The sequence below is a fragment of the Hyla sarda genome, chromosome 4, assembly GCF_029499605.1.
Source record: "Hyla sarda isolate aHylSar1 chromosome 4, aHylSar1.hap1, whole genome shotgun sequence".
Taxonomy (NCBI): domain Eukaryota; kingdom Metazoa; phylum Chordata; class Amphibia; order Anura; family Hylidae; genus Hyla; species Hyla sarda.
In genome coordinates, this window is record NC_079192.1 from 122,824,904 (window position 1) to 122,848,327 (window position 23,424).

A 23,424-nucleotide genomic window follows, 5' to 3' on the forward strand; every position below is an offset into this window, starting at 1 on the left:
ATTTTACACAGTCATGACCTCAGTATCTGAGGAAAGGGATTGAGGAGTAATAAATTCAGAAGACTTAAAGGTAGGAAAATAATGTAATAGAGCAGCAGGAAACGCTAGCAGAATGCTTGGATGTATAGGGAGAGGTATAAGCAGTAGAAAGAGAGAAGTGCTCATGTCGCTGTACAGAACACTGGTGAGACCTCACTTGGAATATTGTGCGCAGTACTGGAGGCCGTATCTCCAAAAGGATATAGATACTCTAGAGAAAGTTCAGAGAAGAGCTACTAAACTAGTACATGGACTACAGGATAAAACTTACCAGGAAAGGTTAAAGGACCTTAACATGTATAGAAGAAAGAAGAGACAGAGGGGATATGATAGAGACTTTTAAATACATAAAGGGAATCAACACGGTAAAGGAGGAGAGCATATTTAAAAGAAGAAAAACTACCACAAGATGACATAGTTTTAATTGAGAGGGGTAAAGGTTTAAAAGTAATATCAGGAAGTATGACTTTACTGAGAGAGAGCTGGATGCATTGTATAGCCTTCCTGCAGAAGTGGTCGCTGCAAATACAGTGAAGGAGTTTAGGCATGCATGGGATATGCATAAGGCTATCCTTCATATAAGATTCATAGGATTCAGACTATTGGGAAAATTAGATGGACCAAATGGTTCTTATCTGCCGACACATTCTATGTTTCTATGTTTATATATATATATATATATATATATATATATATATATACACATATATATGATACAAACATTGGATGTAATCAAATGCACTGCAGTGCAGAGTGAACTAATCTTAAGGTATCATCTAGTTCTAAAACAATAACTATTTTCCTGTCATGATTTATGCATGAATTCCCTCTTAGCCTGAGGTAAGGAGAACACAGGAACAACCATAAGTCATAATGATAAGCTAGTTAGTACAGTCCAAAAGAAATACAATCTTGGCTTCTGAGGAATAAAGAATTATAAATCTTTCACCCTAAAGATTTATTTAGAACACCAAATGCATGTGTTATATGTATTATTAAAGGAGTTATCCACCATAAGGTGATTTTAGTTAGAGATAGCGAATCGAAGCAGATGAACCCAAATTCGTTAAGAATTTCATGATTTATTCGATTCACAACGAATGCGAATATCACTGCGACTCTATCGCGTGAATCGCTTCATTAAACTCCATATAACAGCAATCCAGGCTCCAGGACACCTAAAATGGCGGATCCAGTACATGGGGCAGGGGATGCTGGGAAGGCAAGACGGGAAGGGAGGTAGGCGGGATGACCCTGAATCACATGCAGGATGCAGCCTATCAGCATTCATTGACCCCTGTGATGTCACAGCCCTATATAATCGGCAGCCATTTTGGGGCTGCTCATTTCATGCCATACACTGCAGAGATAGGTGTTACACAGACACGCTGAATTGATCATAGTGCAGCGTTGCACTTCCAACTGCTAGTCACTGCTAGGACAAAGAGCAGTGCAGTGCTTTGCTTGTTCTCACTGAGAAGGATTTTGACTCTAGTCATTAACCTCCCAGTCACTTTATTCAGCATTTCATCAGAGAGGGGCAGATAGCTTTTTGTTGCCTCACCCATATCAACAAGCTGCCTCAACTTCATGAACAGGAGGCATGAGTGATTTTTCAGCGCAATTCTGTGTATTTTTACCACAAGAAATCATCTGCTGCTTATACTAGTCTGTAGACGGTATAATAACCAGCAGCAGTAAACACCATTCTTAATACTCTGTGACAGAGTTCAATTTTGGGTTTAATACACAATTTTCTTCTTTTTTTGTGGTGTGCTGCATTGTTGTGTCCTGCTGCTGTTCAAAAATATGTTTTTTCAGCAGACTGTAGTGCATTTTTCTGCCTTCATACGTGCATATATACCACATACCTACATCAAAGCAGTCTACTATTTTGTACCTGTTAATCTGTCAACGGCCTACATACTGTGAAAGTCCAAGCAATAGCACTCACCGGCTGGTGTTTTACAAAAATACAGAGTTTTTTGGCGTATTGTAGCGGATTTTTCTACCCTCATTAGTACATACCGCATACTCACATCTAAGTAGTGTACCATTTGGTACCTGTTAATCTGTCAAGGGCCTACATACTGTGAATGTCCAAGCAAAAGTAATCACCGGCTGGTGTTTTACAAAAATACGTTTTCCAAGTGTACTGTAGCGCATTTTTTTGCCCTCATACGTGCATACCACATACCTACATCTAAGTAGTGAACCATTTAGTACCTGTTAATCTGTCAAGGGCCTACATACTGTGAAAGTCCAAGCAAAATTACTTACTGGCTGGTGTTTTGAAAAAAATACTGAGTTTTTAGGCATATTGTAGCACATTTTTCTGCCCTCATCAGTGCATACCACATACGTACATCTAAGTAGTGTACCATTTTGTACCTGTTAATCTGTCAAGGGCCTACATACTGTTAAAGTCCAAGCAAAATTACTCACTAGCTGGCGTTTAAAAAAAATACAGATTTTTTGGGTGTATTGTAGCAAATTTTTTTGCCCTCATCAGTGCATACCGCATACCTACATCTAAGTAGTGTACTATTTTGTACTTGTTAATCTGTCAAGGGCCTAGATACTGTGAAAGGACAGCCAATAGTACACATCTGCTCCTGTTCTAGACAAATACTGTTTTCAGTGTAGTGAAGAGTATTGTACTCCCCTCATTTACACAATAATTATGTCAGGAAGAGTATTGCCAAGACGTGCACAGAGGAGTGGCAGAGGCCAAAATTCATCAGGCGCAGGCAGAGGTCGCAGCAGAGTAGGGGTGTGTGCCAGCCAGAGTCGCAGGAAAAGGTCTGAGCTCCCAGTGTCAGCTAGCAGTGGTGTCGCGACCTGCAACCCAGCAGCCATGATTGATCGGTTCACTTGGTCAGCCACTTCATCTCAAGTGACATCCGACACCCCCAGTCAACAGTCGGTGGGTTCCTCACACTCAACCCTCAGTTGGCATGGCCCTCATGCTGCTGCTGCCACCTCCAGGCTCTGTCATTGTGCTGCTCTATGGTCTCCTCATGCTATTGTTACCACCTCCAGGCTTTGTCATTGTGCTGCAATATGATCTCCTCATGCTGATGCTGCCACCTCCAGGCTCTCTCATTCTGCTGCTCTATGGTCTCCTCATGCTAATGCTACCACCTCCACACTCTGTCATTGTGCCACCATATGGTCTCCTCATGCTGATGCTACCACCTCCAGGCACTGTCATTGTGCCGCCATACGGTCTCCTCATGCTGATGCTGCCACCTCCAGGCTCTATAATTGTGCTGCTCTATGGTCTCCTCGTGCTGACGCTATCACCTCCAAGCTCTCTCATTGTGCTGCCATGGATACTGCAAAACATAAATAAGGTGCTGGTCCCCAGTTCCAGAAATTCCTTGCATTAGGGTCACTTTCAGGACTCCTGATGCCACCTCCAGGCTCTGCCATTCAGACACTATATGGGCTCCTTATGCTTTCCCCACCTCCAGGCTTAGTCATTCAGCCAATATATTGCTTTCTGATGCTGCTGGGACTGTTTTGGATATTACCTACAATTTTTTATGCTAGCAAACATACATGCTCAATAAAGATTTCAACATTGATCTTTTAATGTTAGGGGTTGTGAAGCCCTCTTATGTAAACATCCTGCTGCCTGATCCAGGCTGTGTGTTCAGAAACTACTTGGCTTACTGATGCTGCTGGGCCTGTGCCTAAATGTTTTTGATGTTAGCACTAGCTAACATACATCTTCTATACAGATTTCAACATTAACATAATGTTAGGGGTTGTGAAGCCCTCTTGTAAACTCATGCTGATGCCTTCTCCAGGCTGTGTGTTTCAGGAAGTACTTGGCTTAGTGATGCTGCTGGGCTTGGGCCTTACATTTTTGGACGTTAGCACTAGCTTACATACATGCCTAATTGAGATTTCAACATTGATCTTTAAATCTTAGGGGTTATGAAACCCTCTTGTGCACTCCTGCTGCTGACTGCTCCTGTCTGTGTCATTAAGCAACTACATGGTTAAGTGATGCTGCTGGGCCTAGGACATTACCTATATATATGTTTATGGTAGCACTAGGTACCATACATCTTCAATGGAAATTTCCAAATTCATCTTTTATTCTGAGAGATTGTGATGCCCTATTGTCTCCTCATCTGCCGCCAACTCCAGGCTGTGCCATTCAGACACTATATGGCCTCCTCATACTTCAGCCAACTCAAGGCTGTGTCATTCAGCCACTATATGGTCTCCATATATTGACTTTGTATTGTAGGAAACATGTGGCTATCCTTGAGTTATTCTCCCAGCATTATTGCCATGTTGATACCAGACCAGTAATAAAAGGAATATTTCCAAGGACTAGCAGAAACAGGGAACTGTGGATACTGACCACCAGCTGTTGGAATTGACTGACTATCCCAGGTGGTAGATTTACCATTTTGAAGTTCCTCAGTTCCAGTAGGCTTTAAGTAATTCATTACTTGTCTTATTGATGCTTCTGGGCTTGGGCCTTACATTTTTGGATGTTTAGCACTAGTTAAATACATGCTTAAAGGACAACTGTAGTGCAAGACTTTTATATATTTCTGTGCCCGGGCCTCAAAAATAAACAAAATAAACGTTATCTCACCTTCCTATGTTCCCCCTGGGGACGGGGATGCCGCAGAGCTATCGGCGTATTACCGGCCGCAGCGAAGTCTCGCCCCGGCCGGTGATAGGCTGAGCCCACTGTCATGTAAGGAGCTCTGTCCGGCTTCTTACAGGACAGTGGGCTCAGCCTATCACCTGCCGGGTAGGGACATCGCTGCTGCCGGTGATACGCCGACGGCTCTGCCTCGTCCCCGTCCCCAGGAAGTTGAATGAGGTTAGCCCCGCTGGACCATGAGGCCTGTACCGGACCGATGGGGGAACGTAGGAAGGTATGTTAAAGTATATTTTGTTTATTTTTGAGGCCCGGGCACAGGAATATATAAAAGTCTTGCACTACAGTTGTCCTTTAATAGAAATTTTTACATTGATCTTTCAATGTAAGGGGTTATGAAACCCTCTTGGGTACTGCTGATGCCTTTTCCTGACTGTATCTTTCAGGAACTACTTGGCTTACTGATGCTTCTAGGCTTGGACCTTAAATTTTTGGATGGTAAAACTACCTAACATGCATCTTCAATAGAGATTTCAACATTCACTTTTTAATTTTAGAGGTTGTGAACCCCTCTTGTGTACTCATGCTGCTTCCTGCTCCAATCTGTGTGTTTCAGGAACTGCTTGGCTTACTGTTGCTGCTAGGGCTGGGCCCAAAAAATTTTTTGATGGTAGCACTAGCTAACATACATATTCAATAGAGATTTCAACATTCATCTTTTAATCTTAGGGGTTGTAATTTTTTCAAGACTGAGGCCCTTTGGCCTTCGACATCATAAGACCTGTGGAATTATCACAAGAATCCAATGAAACATGTTGGAGCAATAGCAATGAACCATAACTGATTAAATGAAAAATTAGCACTTTCATAATCAGGGGGCACGGAGAGGCAGGGGTTGGAACAGGTGGTATCTTGACTGGCAGAGGACCGCCAGCTCGATGCTCACCAGAATGGGTAATGTTAAAATTAAATTTTCACATCAAATTACATTAAATATGACATAAAATATCTCTTTATCCTCTTCGATTTTGACACCTTATGGTCTCCCTGCTGCCCCATAGATACTCTGCTCTGCAGCGATTTTTCTAATGGAATGCCTGTAATCTGCATGCCAAAGTGAATAACAGTATGATTTCACTAACCTAGCACACTCCCTATGCGTGTTACAGTAAGGCAAAGTGTTCTACACCCCTATTGGGGCTCTCTATAGGCCAGAAATAGACGTTTTTAAGATAGTTTCGCCGCAATTTTATTCGACCCGAAAAAAACTTTCCGAAAAAATTCGGCCAAACCGAATTATTGAAAAGTTCGCTCATCTCTAATTTTAGTACGTACCTGGCAGGCAGTAATGAACATGCTTAGAAATTATCTGTGCTTGTCTTGGGGCTAAATGGCTATGTTGTGAGATTACCCTAATACTGTGGCTAGCTTTTTGTGAACCGTTATAACAGTTTTCTTTTTTGCCTACAAATCCCATAATTCCATTTTCCTCCCTCCCACACATCAGCCACCCCACCCATTGAAACATAAATGAGCTGCATCCATTGAAAAGACCTGTGGTTTTCAATCAGGGTGCCTACAGCTGTTGCATTAGTTGCAGTTGATCTCTCTCCCACCAAGCGATCCCTCCACCCATTGAAGCAGCCAGGCTCCCTGTCATCAGCTGACTAGTGAGTCAGGTCTCGGCTGCATTGCAACCTGGCAAAAATCTGAGACAACAGTCATTTTGTATGCTGTTAAAAATAAATATGAAAATCACAGAAGAATTGTGAGAAAACCGTCACACACAGGTACAGACACTATATTATGAACTACACAAACTTCACAGCCCCTGTAGCATAGCCAAATAAAAAAAAATTCCTGGAATACCCCTTTAAGCTGGAACAGCATTTACAAGAGACCTATGTTGTTTAAACAGAAATTATTTTCAATTTTATAAATCAAATAATAGTAATAATAATAATCAATATTATACCATAATGTCATGTCATTTGTTGCAAAAATTTCTGCAACAAATCTGCCATCTGTAAATATTTCCTTAGAGATCTGAAGGATCTTTTCCTTTACTTGCTATAACTTTCTTATGTCTTGGGCTTTAAACATTACTTTTGTGGTAGTGTGTGGTAGCTTGGAGCAATATATATCCACCTTCACTGGACAGCCCTATGGAATTATACATTTATAATGGGGCCACAGGATGGAGATCTGGGAAGTGAAGTGCACCAACATGCACTCTCCAGCTTGTTTTACTGATCAGCACTAAGACCCTGATTGATCAGAATTTGTGACATGAATCTGTGACATGGCAAATGTTCTTGAAATGACAGGGACACTTTAAGGAGACACAACAACAAGAACAGTTGATAATTCCATATGTGCTGTTCTTATAACAGATAAGGGCTGTGTATGACTTGCATACATGCAAATAATTTAAGAGGCACAAATGGTATATTATATTTGAACCTGAACTGATGTGTACAGTGATTGTTTTAAATCGCTTACGGATATGTTAGCTTCTAAGTATTTTTGCACAAAAATGTGCACTTTTTCATGTATAAAAAGTTTCATAGATCTTGCATTTATGCTAATATATACTTAAAAGAGTGTGGAGCACTTGTGGGTAACATATTGATGGCAAAAGTCAGAAATCTTTGAGCAATAAAGAGAATTTTCACGTCTGAAGTTAACCATACAGCATTGAAAAATTCTGCCCAATCAGTCTTTTCTTTATATTTTTCATTCTTCTTGGATTCACTCCTATATTTGACTTAAAGAATTGCATGTATGATTCCATCCTAAGAGCTTATTCACACACAATTTTTTCAGCATTTATTTCAAGTGTTTTTAATAGCATATCTGTTGGCATTTTTTGTTTTGTAACATTTGAAATATGTTTTTTTTAAATATGTGTTTTTTTAAGGCTTGTTGAGAGGCCACGGAAAAAGTAATAAAAAAAACACCTTGGGGGAGATTAATCAAAACCTGTCCAGAGGAAAAGTTTCTGAGTTGCCCATAGCAACCAATTAGATCGCTTCTTTCATTTTACAGAGGTCGTTTCAAAAATGAAAGAAGCGATCTGATTGGTTGCTCTGGGCAACTCAGAAACTTTTCCTCTGGATTTGGATAAATCTCCCCCCATATCCCCAGCACCCCTAGCCTGTGTTTTAATAATTCAGGGTATCCAATGATCCAGCACCTGTATTTCTGATCCAGTCAGGGCTGAAATAACTTGTACAGTGACCCCCCGACCTACGATGGCCCCGACATATGATGAAAGCGACATACGATGCTTTGTTATGTCGGGGCCATCGCATTAAGTGCTATCCGGCAGCGCCAAATGCTTAAGCTGCTGCCGGATAGCAGCTTAATGTTCCCCGTGTGGTGCGGTAAGTATTACTTACCCCTCCACGATGCTCCGGGGTGCCCTCCGGGTCCAGCACTTGTCTTCCGGTGTCTTCTCGGCCCTCTCCGATGACGTCAATACGCTGCTGCGCACATCATCCAATTGGAAAGGCGTACGCAGCGGCGTAATGACGTCGCTACGCAGGCCCAGTAAGGCCTTGCGGAAGACAGCAGAGGACCGGAGAAGACAGAAGAGGACCGGAGAAGACAGCAGAGGACCGGAGAAGACAGCGGAGAGCACAGCGGAGGCCCGGGGTCACCATCGGGAGCGGCGGGGACACCATCGGGAGCGGCGGGGACAGATGAGTACAGCTTCCTATACTTTACATTGCACGAATCCCTCAACATACGATGGATTCGGCAAACGATGGGTCGTTTGGAACGAATTACCATCGTATGTTGAGGGACCACTGTATTATAATTTGCCCTGGTCATGTGATAGACACAGTGGCACAGCTTGTTAGAATACACAGCTACAACTACAACTGTAATTAGTCCTCTATCAACAGTGGTCTCCAACCTGGGGACCTCCAGATGTTGCAAAATTACAACTCCCAGCATGACCGGACAGAATATCTAACAGGAGAGACATATCGCCAAACATATTGGTACATTCACACGTGCATATTTTTCTGCAGATTTTCTGCAACTGATTTTCCTACCCATCAAAATCAGATGCAGAAAATCTGCAGCAAAATACGCATGTGTGAACATAACCTTAGGGGAAATTAGATGCCTTTCGGACTTCTCCAGACACCATTTTGTCAGTGTTGTTAACACTTCAAATATTTCTGGTATTTTTCAAATCCTATAAAGAAGCTTATAGTAGCAAGTATGTAGTCAGACAATTTTCTATAAACTATAGACCAGTGGTCTTCAACCTGCGAACCTCCAGATGTTGCAAAACTACAACTCCCAGCATGCCCGGACAGCCAACGGCTGTCCGGGCATGCCTGGAGTTGTAGTTTTGCAACATCTGGAGGTCCGCAGGTTGGAGACCACTGCTCTATCACATGACCAGAACAGATGTTTTTTCACTGGACATACACAAAGATAGTTCTATAGTGTTACAGCAAGCAGAGATCTTTGAAACTAAGAATAATTGCTTTGCAATATAAATATATGTATATTTGAAAATGATGATACCTTCCTTTGTACATTGACATTTATTTGCGGAAAAAGGAATTCCTCTTTAAACAGCTACATGTAATGTACTAGAATACTAGAATGGTAGAGATATATTCTTCCTTCCATAGGTGTCATCATATATATCTCACCAAGTTTTAAATGCCACAGATATTGCTACATGTCCAGCTCAAACAAATGGAACCCAGATAGAGAAAGTAGCAATGACAGCTGTCTACATATATCACAATGATAAGGTTACTACAGATCAATATCATAATGTGAAACAATGACAAACAATAACCAATATTTCAACACAGTCAATGCACAATAAGTGAAATAACCAAACAGCTAGATGTGTGATATGATACTGTGGAGTTATGGCCAAACTGTACAGCCAACCTCTAAACCAGCTGGTGATTTCCGCCTGTATACTGTAAAAATAGTTCGGCAAGCCCCATCTAAAATGGAATTTAGACAACACATATCTATCAACACGTGTATATAGCTAGTAGGGATTGACCGATTATCGGTATGGCTGATATTATCGGCCGATAATCACGATTTTGGGCATTATCGTATCGGCAATTACCTTGCCGATAATGCCCCGCCCCCCTCACCGCCCCCACCGCACCGCGACCGCCCCCCCGACCCACTGCACCGCGTCGCACCCCCCACTGTAGTGCTGGGCGGTATACCGATATGGATTTTTGCCCATACCGCTATACCGATCTGGCCCCTCCCCCACCCTCCGAGTCAACAAAAAAAAATTAAACTTACCCGTAATGGGGGTGGTCCGGGCCATCCATCCTTCCTGTAGTGTCCGGCGGCATTCCGGGTGGAGGGTAAACCGGTCCGGGCTGTCCTTCTCCGGGGGTCATCTTCTCCACTCTGGGCAGGCTCCGGCCTAGTACGCTGCATAGACGCCGCTACGCCGTGACGTCAGGTGGGTCGCTGCGCACGGGCGTCACTGCGCAGCGGCGTCTATGCTGCGTTACTAGGCCAGAGCCTGCCCGGAGTGGAGAAGAGAACCCCCGGAGAAGAAGGACAGCCCGTACCGGTTCACCCTCCACCCGGAATGCTGCCGGGCACTACAGGAAGGAAGGATGGCCCGGACCACCCTGACAGGTAGGGGGAGAGAAGCGGGTGGTGGCGGCGGCGGCCTATGGCACCCGCTTTAAATCAATGATCTGCAGCGGTGTCGCGGGGGGATAAATAGCCGATAACTTATACCGGAACATCGGTATAAGTTATCGGCTATCGGCCCTAACCTCCACCGATTATCTGTATCGGCCCTAAAAAAACGATATCGGTCGATCCCTAATAGCTAGCTTAAGACTTGACAGTTACAGAATAATAATAGTAGTGTTATCGTTAATAATAATGAAGGTCAGAAACTGCATTCAACATATACAAAAAGCAATATATAAAAAGTATATGGCTAGCTTGAAGTGCCACTGTCATTAAAAACTACTTTTGACATGATCGCACCTGGTCTCACTATTGAAACCCGCTGAGATTGTGAATTAAAATCTGGGAAAGTGGGCAGCATTGAGCTCCGCTTCTCAGCCGGCCAAGAGATTCTTCCATTTCTCTGCACAGAATGCAGAGAAATGTTAGAATTTGTTTTTAATGACAGTAAGAAGCTGCATACAAATTAACAAGGGGCAACTATAATGATATCTAATGTGTATGGCTAACTGCAGCATTGACAGTTACATGGTCATAAATGGCATAAAATACAAAACAATTTACCCTGGATGTCTATAAAGATAGTATAATAGAGGAATCCTGTTTTATTATAGTTCATAGCTTTAGGTTTTAACTTAATTAAAGGGATTTGCCATGGTTGATAAAGATGGCTGTGTTACACAATTTTCCTAACTCCATTTGACATTAAAGGGGTACTCCACCCCTAGACATCTTATCCCCTATCCAAAGGATAGGGGATAAGATGTCTGATCGCGGGGGTCCCGCCGTTGGGGACCCCTGCAATATAGCACGCAGCACCCACCTGTTACTGCTCTGGAAGAGCTGGAGGGTCTGGCTCCCGACCACGGGGACGGAAGATCATGACATCACAACTCCGCCCCTGGGTGATGTCACGTCACGCCCCCTCAATGCAAGTCTATGGGAGGGGGCGTGACAGCGTCACGCCCCCTCCCATAGATTTGCATTGAGGGGGCGGGGTGGGGCGTGACATCACACGGGGCGGAGTCATGATGCCACGATCTTCCGTCCCCGTGGTCGGGAGCCAGACCCTCCAGTGCTTCCGGAGCAGTAACAGGTGGGTGCTGCGTGCTATATTGCGGGGGTCCCCAGCGGCGGGACCCCCGCGATCAGACATCTTATCCCCTATCCTTTGAATAGGGGATAAGATGTCTAGGGGTGGAGTACCCCTTTAAGGGGAGGTGTGCAAATGGAGTAGTCCTGTGAGCTCAGCTGTTTATGTAACTTCTAGAGTTACATCAATAACATAGCTCCTGGTGCTACACCATTTGCACACCTCTCACAAAAGTCAATGGAATTTATGCAAATTGTGTAACACAGCCATCTTGTCTGTTTTCTGCATCCAACCATCTCCACTGACCATAAACAGACTGGAGATGGCCAGGCACCCATCTTTATCATTCATGGCAAACCTCTTTAAAGTTATGGGGGGAGATTTATCAAAACCTGTCCAGAGGAAAAGTTGCCCAGTTGCCCATAGCAACCAATCAGATCGCTTCTTTCATTTTGCAGAGGCCTTGTTAAAAATGAAAGAAGCGATCTGATTGGTTGCTATGGACAACTGGGCAACTTTTCCTCTGCACAGGTTTTGATAAATCTCCCCCATGGTGTTTAAGACTCACTAGGTACCCCTGACTAGGAAGTAGAAAGAATCCCATTCCCTGGTCAATTTCTTCAGGCACAAACAAGAACACACATTGGCAGAACAGTCAAGCTGACGAGTTCTGGAAATTAAGTGCAATTGTTGATATTGTTGATTCTCTCACAAAAATGATGACGTACCTGCACTTGATATACTTTTACAAAGTTTGAGTACTTTTCCCAAGGCAAAATGACTCCATTAAAAACAATAGCTTCATGAGTTTAATATAATTTATTATAAGAAAGGTATTACAACATTTGTTTGTCTTGGCTCCCAGGGAAATAAATCCATTAAATCATAGCAAAACAGTAGAAACAATTAGTAAAAAAAAAAATAAATATATATATATATATATATATATATATATATATATATATATACATATTATTATAACATATGAGGTTAACTTGTACATCCATACGTGTGAGATAACAGACTCACCAAGCAGGGATCCTGCCCTGTCACTAACCTAGAAAAAGCCTTTCTGGCTCCATTCTACACAGTTGGCATCACTGGCATAAAAATTTCTATTCTCCCCAAATAACTCCCCATAATAAGAAATGCATCAAACTTCTTTTCTTTAAAATATAGTGTATGCAAAATGTCTGCATTACAGGGTCAGCCCTTAAATGTTACCTGTCTCTTTAACCCCTTAAGGACACATGATGTATATCTACGTCCTACAGTTTGAAGCGCGCCCAGCTGCTATGAGCAGACATGACCTACAGCTGCTGAATATCGCATATCAGGCGGATGGCCGGAATTAACCCTTTAGCATTTAAATGTGGGGTCCAGATCAGTTGAGAGGATGGTGGGAGGTGCCTTACCTGCCTCCTTACCGTCCAATCGGTGTTCCATTAGTGCAGAAAGTCATGGCATGCTGCACAAGTGGAGTGTACATAACACTGCTCAATGCTATGCTATAGCACATCATTTTAACCCAAAATACAAAACACTCACCCCAGGGGTATATTATAAAGTAAAGCAGATGCGTAATAGAGTACCAGTAATGTTATTAACCCCCATATGTATCGGCATAGTACTATGTGAACTCCCACAACCAAACAAACCAAAAAAAGAAGACTTATGGAGTCACTGAAATCACTATAACAATATATGATTTTATTGGTATGCGTTAAAATATTACACTTAAAAAAGAAAGAAACAGCGACATCACCAGCACAGCTGCTTGGAAAGTGGATGATGGTATGTGGGTAACAATTACATACATACATAACAGTCCTTAAGGGGCAGCAAATGGCAGGATATGTAACTGTTATGGTCATGGCAGGTGGTGGATCCTCTGGCACGACTCGTCCACACAGGTAGCTGAGAGGTGGCGTGGCACAGTAGAACACTGGCAGGATGTGACAAGATGGCAGTAGGTCAGGGCAGGAACACAGGTGCAGGGTAGGAAGGTAGCAAGGAACAGGTACACAGTAACAGAGACACAGAACTTTCACTATGGCAATAGACAACCAAAGATCCGGCAGGGAATCAAGGGATGAGCTGATATTTAAGAACCAGAGTGCAGGTGTAGATACTTGACTAAATGAGCACTGGCCCTTTAAGAGTTAGAGCTCTGGCTCACGCACGCCATAGGAGGTGGGGGCACGCGCACTGGGGCTGCGAGGACAGGGAGGTGAGTGACGGGCTATGATTCGCATGCGGGCGCATCCCGCAATGCTAATCCCAGCCCCGCCGGCAGCGGGGACATGACAAAGCGCTCACGGCCAGCGTGTCTGGCTGGCGCGCGGATGTTGCAGTAGCATAGATAAGCATCAGTGCAAAGTAGAATGAAGTGCCACATGCATAAAATGCCACTAAGCATAATAAAGTACAATTCATATCAGTGCATAGTGTAAATTATACAGTACCACTAAAGTGCGACAAGAGAGTATACAGCAGAGAGATGGCGCCACTCCAACACGCTTTCGGCACGCTAACCTTCGTCCGGGAGTCCAATGATGTTTATCCTTTCAGAATCAGTAAACTGGGCAAAATGTTTTTGAGTTTGGCGTAGAGGCAGATTTAGCAGTCAACGTCTTACCAAGACGTACATTACCCAAATGTAGCCTCTGATAACAATAAGACAGCAATCTTACATACAAGTTTGCCAACAGATACACCACTAATGGGCTTCTGTAACGTAGTGAAGTTTTTAAACATCAAACTATTGTATAAAAACTACAGCTATATACAATGGTGGAGATCAACGTACTATTGCCATTTTTCTGCATATAAAAACTTTGTTTAAAGGGGTACTCCAGTGGGGAAAAAACGTTTTTAAATCAACTGGGGGCAGAAAGTTAAACAGGTTTTTAAGTAACTTTAAAAATCGTAATCCTTCCAGTACTTATTAGCTGCTGTTACTATAGAGGAATTTGTGTAATTCTTTCAGTCTGACCACAGTGCTCTCTGCTGCCACTTTTCTCCCTGTCAGGAACTGTCCAGAGCAGGATAGGTTTGCTATGGGGATTTGCTCATGTTCTGGACAGTTCCTGACATAGACAGAGGTGTCAGCAGAGAGCACTGTGGTCCAACTGGAAAGAATTATTCTCTGTAGAAGCTACATGTCAAAAGTTGTGATCGGTGGAGGTCCAGGTGCTGAGTCACCCACTGACTGCTAGGACAAAAGCACTTGGCTGAGTGCTGTGTCTCTTGGTTTTTCTGCTGCAGTTTGCTTATAAAAGAGAGTAGTCTACAGTTTTGTACAAAGTCTCATAGACTTTAATTGAATCCATAGTCTGCTTGCTGTGCTTTCATGAGCAGAGCATGGCAGATAAATTATGGGATGCATTCTAGCAATCGGTGGAAGTCTCAGCATCAAGACCCCCACCGATCACAACTCCCGACATGTCCGAAGTTTACCTGAATGTTAGGTACACTTTAAAGGGGTATTCCAGGCAAAACCTTTTTTTATATGTATCAACTGGCTCCTGAAAGTTAAACAGATTTGTAAATTACTTCTATTAAAAAATCTTAATCCTTCCAATAGTTATTAGCTTCTGAAGTTTTCTGTCTAACTGCTCAATGATGATGTCACGTGCCGAGAGCTGTGAATGATGGGAGAATATCCCCATAGGAACTGCACAGCTCCCGGGACATAAGTCATCAGAGAGCAGTTAGACAGAAAACAACAACTCAACTTCAGAAGCTAATAACTATTGGAAGGATTAAGATTTTTTAATAGAAGTAATTTACAAATCTGTTTAACTTTCCGGAGCCAGTTGATATATAAAAAAAAGTTGTGGCCTGGAATACCCCTTTAATCTTTTCTGACTCATTTTTAGTAGAAATTGGAAAAAGTGGGAGTAGCAGCCCTGTGACAGACTAACACAATGAACAACAATTAAGAAATGTGCTGAGAGATGTCAGCTATAAAACCTGAAAAACATTGCAGCTCAAAGCTATAATATATACATGAAACTACAAATTTGAACAGTGGCATTACATTTACACCCCTTGTGTCTGGTGTTGGGTTCACGCAATGTAAAATGTTAGCTCCAGTTTTCCCAGACAATATATGGATGCATTTTTACTATGCATGGCTGTATTCTCTGGGATAATCAGTGTGTAAATTAAAATACATGCTAATTTTACATTGTGTGAACGCTAAGTCTGGAGTCTGGGAATTATATTGCAATTAAAGTCTAGCTTAGCTCTGGCCCTGTTTTCTACCTCTAAACAGCAAAATGTGTCCTCCTGCCATTTAAAAGACTTCTACTAGCCAAAGTGCTGCATTTGGATGGTTTTTCAGTAATCCCACACAGCAAATATTTCCTCATAACCAATGTTCTTGTACAGGAAATGGACATGTGACTAATACCTCAATATAACTCGAATGCCCACACAGTAAGTATACACTCAGCCCACATTGTTTTCCCTTGCTTCCTCTTGCTCAAAACATCATTTTTATAGGTCCCACATATCCATGCATTTGAATGACACAGATTTAGCAATTTCAACATAGCAACTCATAGCCAACATAAATTTCTGACATACAGTAGAATTCTTCACTGTAAATGTTCCATATTCATTGGCGTATAACATGCACTGGTGTGTAACACGCACCCTCATTTTTACAAGGAAATTTCAGTAAAAATGAATTTAAAATAAATGACTTGGAAGCTCTGAACTTAACATAACTTAAAGGGGTATTCCAGGAAAATTTATATCAACTGGCTCCAGAAAGTTTAACAGATTTCTATTACTTCAATTACTTCTATTAAAAAATATTAGTCCTTTCAATAATTATCAGCTGCTGAAGTTGAGTTGTTGTTTTCTGTCTGGCAACAGTGCTCTCTGCTGATATCTCTGCTTGTCTCGGGAACTGCACAGAGTAGAAGAGGTTTGCTATGGGGATTTTCTTCTAAACTGGGCGTTCAGAGAGCACTTAGACAGAAAAGAACAACTCAACATCAGAAGCTCATAAGTACTGAACGGATGAAGATTTTTATAGAAGCAATTTACAAATCTGTTTAACTTTCTGGAGCCAGTTGATATATATAAAAAAGTTTTTTCTTGCATAACACCTTTAACTTCTGTTCCACCCCTGATTCAGAACTTAAAGGGGTACTCTGGTAGAAAACTTTTTTTTTAATGAACTGGTTCCAGAAAGTTAAACAGATTTGTAAATTACTGCTATTAAAAAATCTTAATCCTTTCAGTACTTTTTAGCAGCTGTATGCTACAGAGGAAATCTTTATTTTTTGAATTTCTTTTTTGTGTTGTCCACAGTGCTCTCTGCAGAAGATTTTGTTCAGTGAACGGTGAAGTTAACAAACAAAACTACCACTATTGGTCTGACACTAACCCACCTTGGATGTCTCCAGTCTTCCTGGGCTGGGACATGAAGCGGGGTCCTCTGGATTGCACCCCCTCCATTGGATTTACAGTGGTGTTCCACAACACCTTGCTTAGACTGGAATGGGAGAAGGTGGGGCTTATTGTAACCACCATTTGAACAGCAACAGCTTGCGCCACTGGGGGACAAACTGTTGGTGCCTGATGGATTGCCAAACCTCCTCCTCAGCAGGAGTAGGCTGAGGCACTTTAGTTGGGGCAGCCAAACCTCCTCCATGCCAGGAGTAGGCTGGGGTACATCAGCAGCAGACTTCTTCTTTGGCTCAGATACGTACTTTGGAGCTGTGACTGGCATCTCAGGCAGGAAATGCTCCTCTTGAGCTTCACCCTTCACTTTAGGGGACAGCAGGCTGAAAGAATCTGCATTCCAGTCTTCTGAGGGGAAGTACACGAAGGGGAACTGTGTGGGGTCCTTAGGTCAGCTCACAGCTGCCGCCCATTCTCCTCGAGCACTTTTGACCGGTGTGTATTCCACTATCTCACCGCTCTCTAAGGAGTGTAGGTGGATTGGGAGAGTCTCTCTTCACTGTTCTTCTATTGACCAAGATAGTGCCACCATGGTGGCAGTCCATCAACGTGCCAAACCCCCTGACTCTGTCAAATTTAATCACTGTGGCTCTTTGCCGAACTAGGGGTGGCTCTCCTTCCCTGGGGTGCTCTAAAATCCTGATATACAGGTGCTCCACGTGCTTAGTATCTCCTTACTGGGCTTGTCGCACCTCATAGTGAAGGTCTCTTGGACCATACTCTCACCTCCGCTGCTCCCTCATTTCATCCAGTATAGCAGTTATTCGGGCCTCTCGCTCAGCCTTTTCAGACAAGGCCGCAGGGATTGGGGGGTGCTCCTTTCCCGGCAGGGGCAGGAGGTATTGATGCATGTAGCAGACTATTTGGGGCTCATTGCCAAATATCCACCGGGGCAGCGTGGGTGACTTCGCCTGGGGTGGGACCTGGGGTGCAGACACTGGGCTGGAAGGGGTAGAAGGAGTAGAAAAAGTGGCTTCCGGCAGGGTACTCACTTCAGATTCTTCCATAGCGATCTCAGCCCAGGATCCCCAGGTCTGGTGATGTGGAGACAGCCTCACCGGCGATGGGCTTCTGGACGATGCCGGGGTTCCTCCGACTGGGGTTACCGGCCAGCTGCTGTCGTCCTCGTGGAGCGGGACTTGGAGACACCACTTGTGGTGTCCCGGTACAGTATCCTATACGTTACCTGTATAGAGGTCCCCATAGCCAGAGTCCCTAGGATGTCGGGGTCCCTCTTGTCTAGTCTTCCCCTTGTCACCTCTCACTTATTCAGTAGATATATAGTGGTTCTATTTTATATTTGTATAGCTATAGGTATAGAAACTGTATATATTTAGTTATTTACCTGTACGGAGCGTAGCAGGACCTGCGGGTCACGTGATCAGGTAGAAACTCTATGGTTTTGCTTAAGGACCTTTGGAGGTCCCTGTGACGTGTTCACCCACCATGCCTTGTAACGGTGAGTGACAGCTGACACGGACCAATCCAAAACGGCCCTGCCCATATAAGGGAGCGGCGGCCATGACTAGCCTCTCTTTTTTCCTCGTGGGCTGCTGATGAGGACGCATCTGCGCCGCTGTCATCAGCAGTAACCAGGCCTAAGCCTTGCGGCAACGGTCATCTCTCAAAACTGTGAGTTACTTCAATTCCTATTACCTCAGCAAGATCACCGGACCTAAATATTCCCCTAAATCCGGACGGATCTCTGCAAAAATCCTAAATCTAATAACTCTTTGGATAAGTCAATGGTCCTCAGCATCTGTCAATCACTGCCGTGCTATATAGAGACTGTATTACTAAGACTGTTGCTGTTAATTGGATGTACCGCAAGTACTTCAGTAAAGTTTATACAAGTTCAAGTTCATCTCCATTGTGGACCTTCATTCATTTAAGCACGCACCTATCGTTCCTGGGAAGGGTGGCGATAGGCCGGAGATTTACCTCAGCGTACTAACCCTCACCCTGGCGTCACGAGTGACAGGGGTTAAATTAACCCCTTATATTCTTAAGCAACACCCCAACTACACTACACCCCCCAAGGGCTACCACACACTCATCCAGCAACAGCTTCTGAAGGCAATCCGATAGTGCTTGGAAAATTTCCGCGGCGGCCACCGCAACTTCTCTGGCTCCGCCATGCTGCTTCATTCACTCACTTCCGGTGGTCTGAAGAGGTACGGCTGTGCGCTGCTTCTTATAGTGCACTCCGGCAAGATGGCTGCCGGACGGAAACACGTCAGCAGTGCACCCTCTTCAGCCGCCCCCCTGGGCAACAAGGGGCCAGCGCTTAGGTTCCACCTTGGATTCGGCACGGAGTCCTGGCTTCCACGCCCAGGGGTGGGACGTAGACTTTCTGCTGGGGACCCCCGGGATCTCGGCTGCAGCACCCAGTTGTCATTACTGCACCGAGCAAACTCACTCATGTGCATAATGATGGGCGATAAAGGGGCCAGAGCATCGTGATATCACTGCTCTGCCCCTCGTGATGTCATGACCCGCCCCCTTAATGCAAGTCTATGGGAGGGGGCGTGGTGGCCGTGATGTCATGAGGGGCGGGGCTGTGACATCACGATGCTCTAGCCCTGTATCGCTCATCAATATGCACAGAGTGAGTTTGCTCTGTGCAGTAATGACAGTGGGGTCCTGCAGCCGAGATCCCGGGGAACCCCAGCAGCAGGACCCCTGCGATCTAACATCTTATCCCCTATCCTTTGGATAGGGGATAAGATGTCTAGGGGGGGCGTACCTCTTTAAGCTTATTGGGGGAGATTTATCACTCAAAATAAACCAGACATGTCCAGCTCAAAGTATCTGATGCTGCCACCACACAGGACCACACACTGTGATGAGGATTACAACAGCCTTCCTCTTTACGTACGGATTCAGCTTAGTATGTATACTTTACACTTAGGTGGACGCCAAACAAATACCACCTCCGACTCCACTCATAGAAAGACCCCAGCTGGGAATCGAGGAACAAAAGCACCAAGATCTCATTGTCAAAGAGAGTAAAACGAACCCCAAAATGTTTTTTTAACTATATAAATAGCAAAATGGTTAAAAATTTAAGTGTAGGTCCTTTAAAAAATGATGAGGAAGAAATTATAAACGGGGATCAGAAAAAAGCAAATATGTTAAACAAATTCTTCTTCACTGTATTCACCAAGGAAAATGAAATGCCAGGTGAAATACAGCGCGATAAGGTAAACTACCCAGTACAGGTCACCTGTCTAACCCAGGAAGAAGTACAGTGCTGCCTACAAAAAAATCAAAATAGACAAATCGCCAGGTCCAGATGGCATTCACCCCTGTGTTCAAAAGGAATTAAGTAATGTAATAGACAGACCCCTATTTTTAATATTCAGGGACTCTATAGTAACAGGGACTGTTCCCCAGGACTGGAGCATAGCAAATGTGGTGCCAATATTTAAAAAGGGTCAAAAGGTGACCCCGGAAATTATAGGCCTGGTCATGGTTAACGCTTAAAAAGGGGTCTGGATGCATTTTTGGAGAATAATAACATTGCAGGCTATGGATTCTAGATCTATATGGACAGAAGGTTGATCCAGGGATTTATTCTGATTGCCATATTTGGAGTCGGGAAGGAATTTTTACTTCGAGTATGAGGGTTTTTTGCCTTCCTCTGGATCAACTCAGTAGGGACTCATTAGGGTTATAGGTTGAACTTGATGGACTCTGGTCTTTTTTCAACCTTATGAAAGAAATTACTATTAGTGTTGCTCGCGAATATTCGCAATTCAAATTTAATTTGCGAATATCGCATATTAGCGAATTTGCGAATATTCACGAATATAGCACTATATATTCGAAGTTACGAATATTCGCTTTTTTTTTTCACAGTACACATCACAGTGATCATCCCTCTCTGCTTCCAGCTTGTGTGGTGTAAAGAAGGCTCTAATACTACTGTGTGAGACCGTCCGGCGAATATTCGCATATGCGAATATTCGCGAATATTGATCCCTCCCTTCTGCTGCTTCTATCAAGTAACATTGGTATACTTATTCATAAATTTTTCACATATGCGAATTTTTCGCATATGCGAAAACAACGCGAATATTACAAATATGCAAATTTTGCTAATATATGAAGAATATTCGTCCATATACAGTGGTCCCTCAACATATGATATTAATTGGTTCCAGGAGAACCATCATATGTTGAAACCATCATATGTCGAGTACATATGTCTATGTAAAAATAGTAATTGGTTCTGGGGCCTCGGAACCATTGTATGTTGAATACATATCTCTATGGCAAACTGCCAATTGGTTCTGGGATGACCATTGTATGTGGAGTGTATGGGGAGTGTTTAACAAACCAGGGTGCCGCCAGCTGTTGCACAACTACAACTCCCAGCATGCATGTACAGCCATTGACTGTCTGGGCATGCTGGGAGTTATAGTTTTGCAACAGCTGGAGGTACACTGATAGGGAAACATTGATGTATGGGGTGTATTGTGTGTCTATGTATTGTATGTGATGTGTGACATCGCATACAGTACTGTACAGTTCTTTAAATACCTTCAGGGGGGGACAGGATGTCCTCCATTACGATCCTGCCGACTACAGCTCTATAGGAAAGGAAGGGGAGCAGCTCATTGGATGCCTGCAGCATGATGCTGCAGGCTATTAGCTATGGCTGCACTGGGGGGGGGGGGGCGGGGCTTACACGGAGCTCACAGTGGAAGCCTGCGTGAGTTAGCAGGACAGCATGTGAGTAACAGGAGGCAGAACGGGGCACACGGGGCACATTAAACAACTATCTGTCATTTGCTGAAGTTGTCAGCGCTGTCAGATAGCTGTTTGTATGATGGACCGGACACACAGCAGCATCATATGTCGAAGCTGCCTTCAACATACGATGGGCTCCGAGAGGCCATCATATGTTGAAATGATCATATGTCGGGGCCATCATAAGTCGGGGGATCACTGTATTTGCAAAATATCGCAAATTCGAATATGGCCTATGCCACTCAACACTAGTTACTATGTTACTAAGATTGCAGCCTGCAGTGAGTATTTAAAATGCCAATTACTGTGGAAGACAAGACAGCATAGACTACAACAGTCTTCCTATCTACACTCAGATCCAGCATGGCATCTAAACCTGGCATTCCACCTCTCCTCAGCTTGTGCGTGATTTTACAAATTTGCTCCATTCACTTCAGAGGAACTGAGCTGTAATAGTTAGTACAAAAGTAGGGGGGCTCACCAAATCATACAGTGGGTGCTACTACTCAGTAAGCAAAGAACTTTCTAAACAAGGGTAAAGATTTACTGTAAAGAGTGCACACCACAGAATCAATATTCATATAAGTAACATGTTTTATTTTATTAAATATCATATAAAGATGAAAAAAAGACAGAAAGAGCTAAAATCAGTTAAAAGGCTCTAAATTGAGCAACCTCTACAACATGGGAGAGGGGCCATGAACCCCCTTCTCGCCAAAGTCCCGTCCCTCTATAATGCAATACAATGGCTCAGGCAGTGGTGCTAACTAATAGGATAATACACATACAGCATAAAACTATGTCACCGAATAAATAATCCTAACATCAAATGAAAAAGGAATACACGATGTACAAAGAAAAGATATATAAATGCATATCACCAGTGCACAGCAACCACAGAACAAAGGAGCCAAAAAGATGGAAAGCGGGACGGGACCCCTAAAGCCCCACGCGTTCCGTCACCGTTTGTGACTTCCTCAGGGGTGGTGTAGTCCACCTGCCCTTGGGGTCTTTTATATCAGCATAATATGTTGGATAATACCTGTCAGGTGAGGCCATCGAGGGTCAGTCACGCTGTGTGTAGTGGAGCCGGCGTGAACTTCCGCCTCCGCCACCCACTTCCGCTATGCGTGCGTCACATTTTTCACATATCATCCACATATATATATATACTATTTATTCCTAATTATTTACATATATATTTTTATATATTTTTTATATATTTTTTTTTTTTTTTTTTTTTTTTATATATAATGTCTATTATATTACGGTCTAATTTATTTACCATCAATTTGCATGTACAGTACCGCTTTATTAATGAGCTCTTTTTGTCAATACACATTGTTATGTACTCACCTGGTGTCCTGACATAAGGGGTGCGCATGCGCTAAGGCACAACAAAGTCTTTAACAACATGTGATCACATGACGCCCCACGTGACCTTCTGGTCACGTGGGACGCACTTATTCCCGGATACGGCACTACTGCGCATGACAGCAAATATCAAGGAGAGGAGATCATGTGACCACTTGGTGGTCACATGGTCTGCACTTGTGACGCACGCATAGCGGAAGTGGGTGGCGGAGGCGGAAGTTCACGCCGGCTCCACTACACACAGCGTGACTGACCCTCGATGGCCTCACCTGACAGGTATTATCCAACATATTATGCTGATATAAAAGACCCCAAGGGCAGGTGGACTACA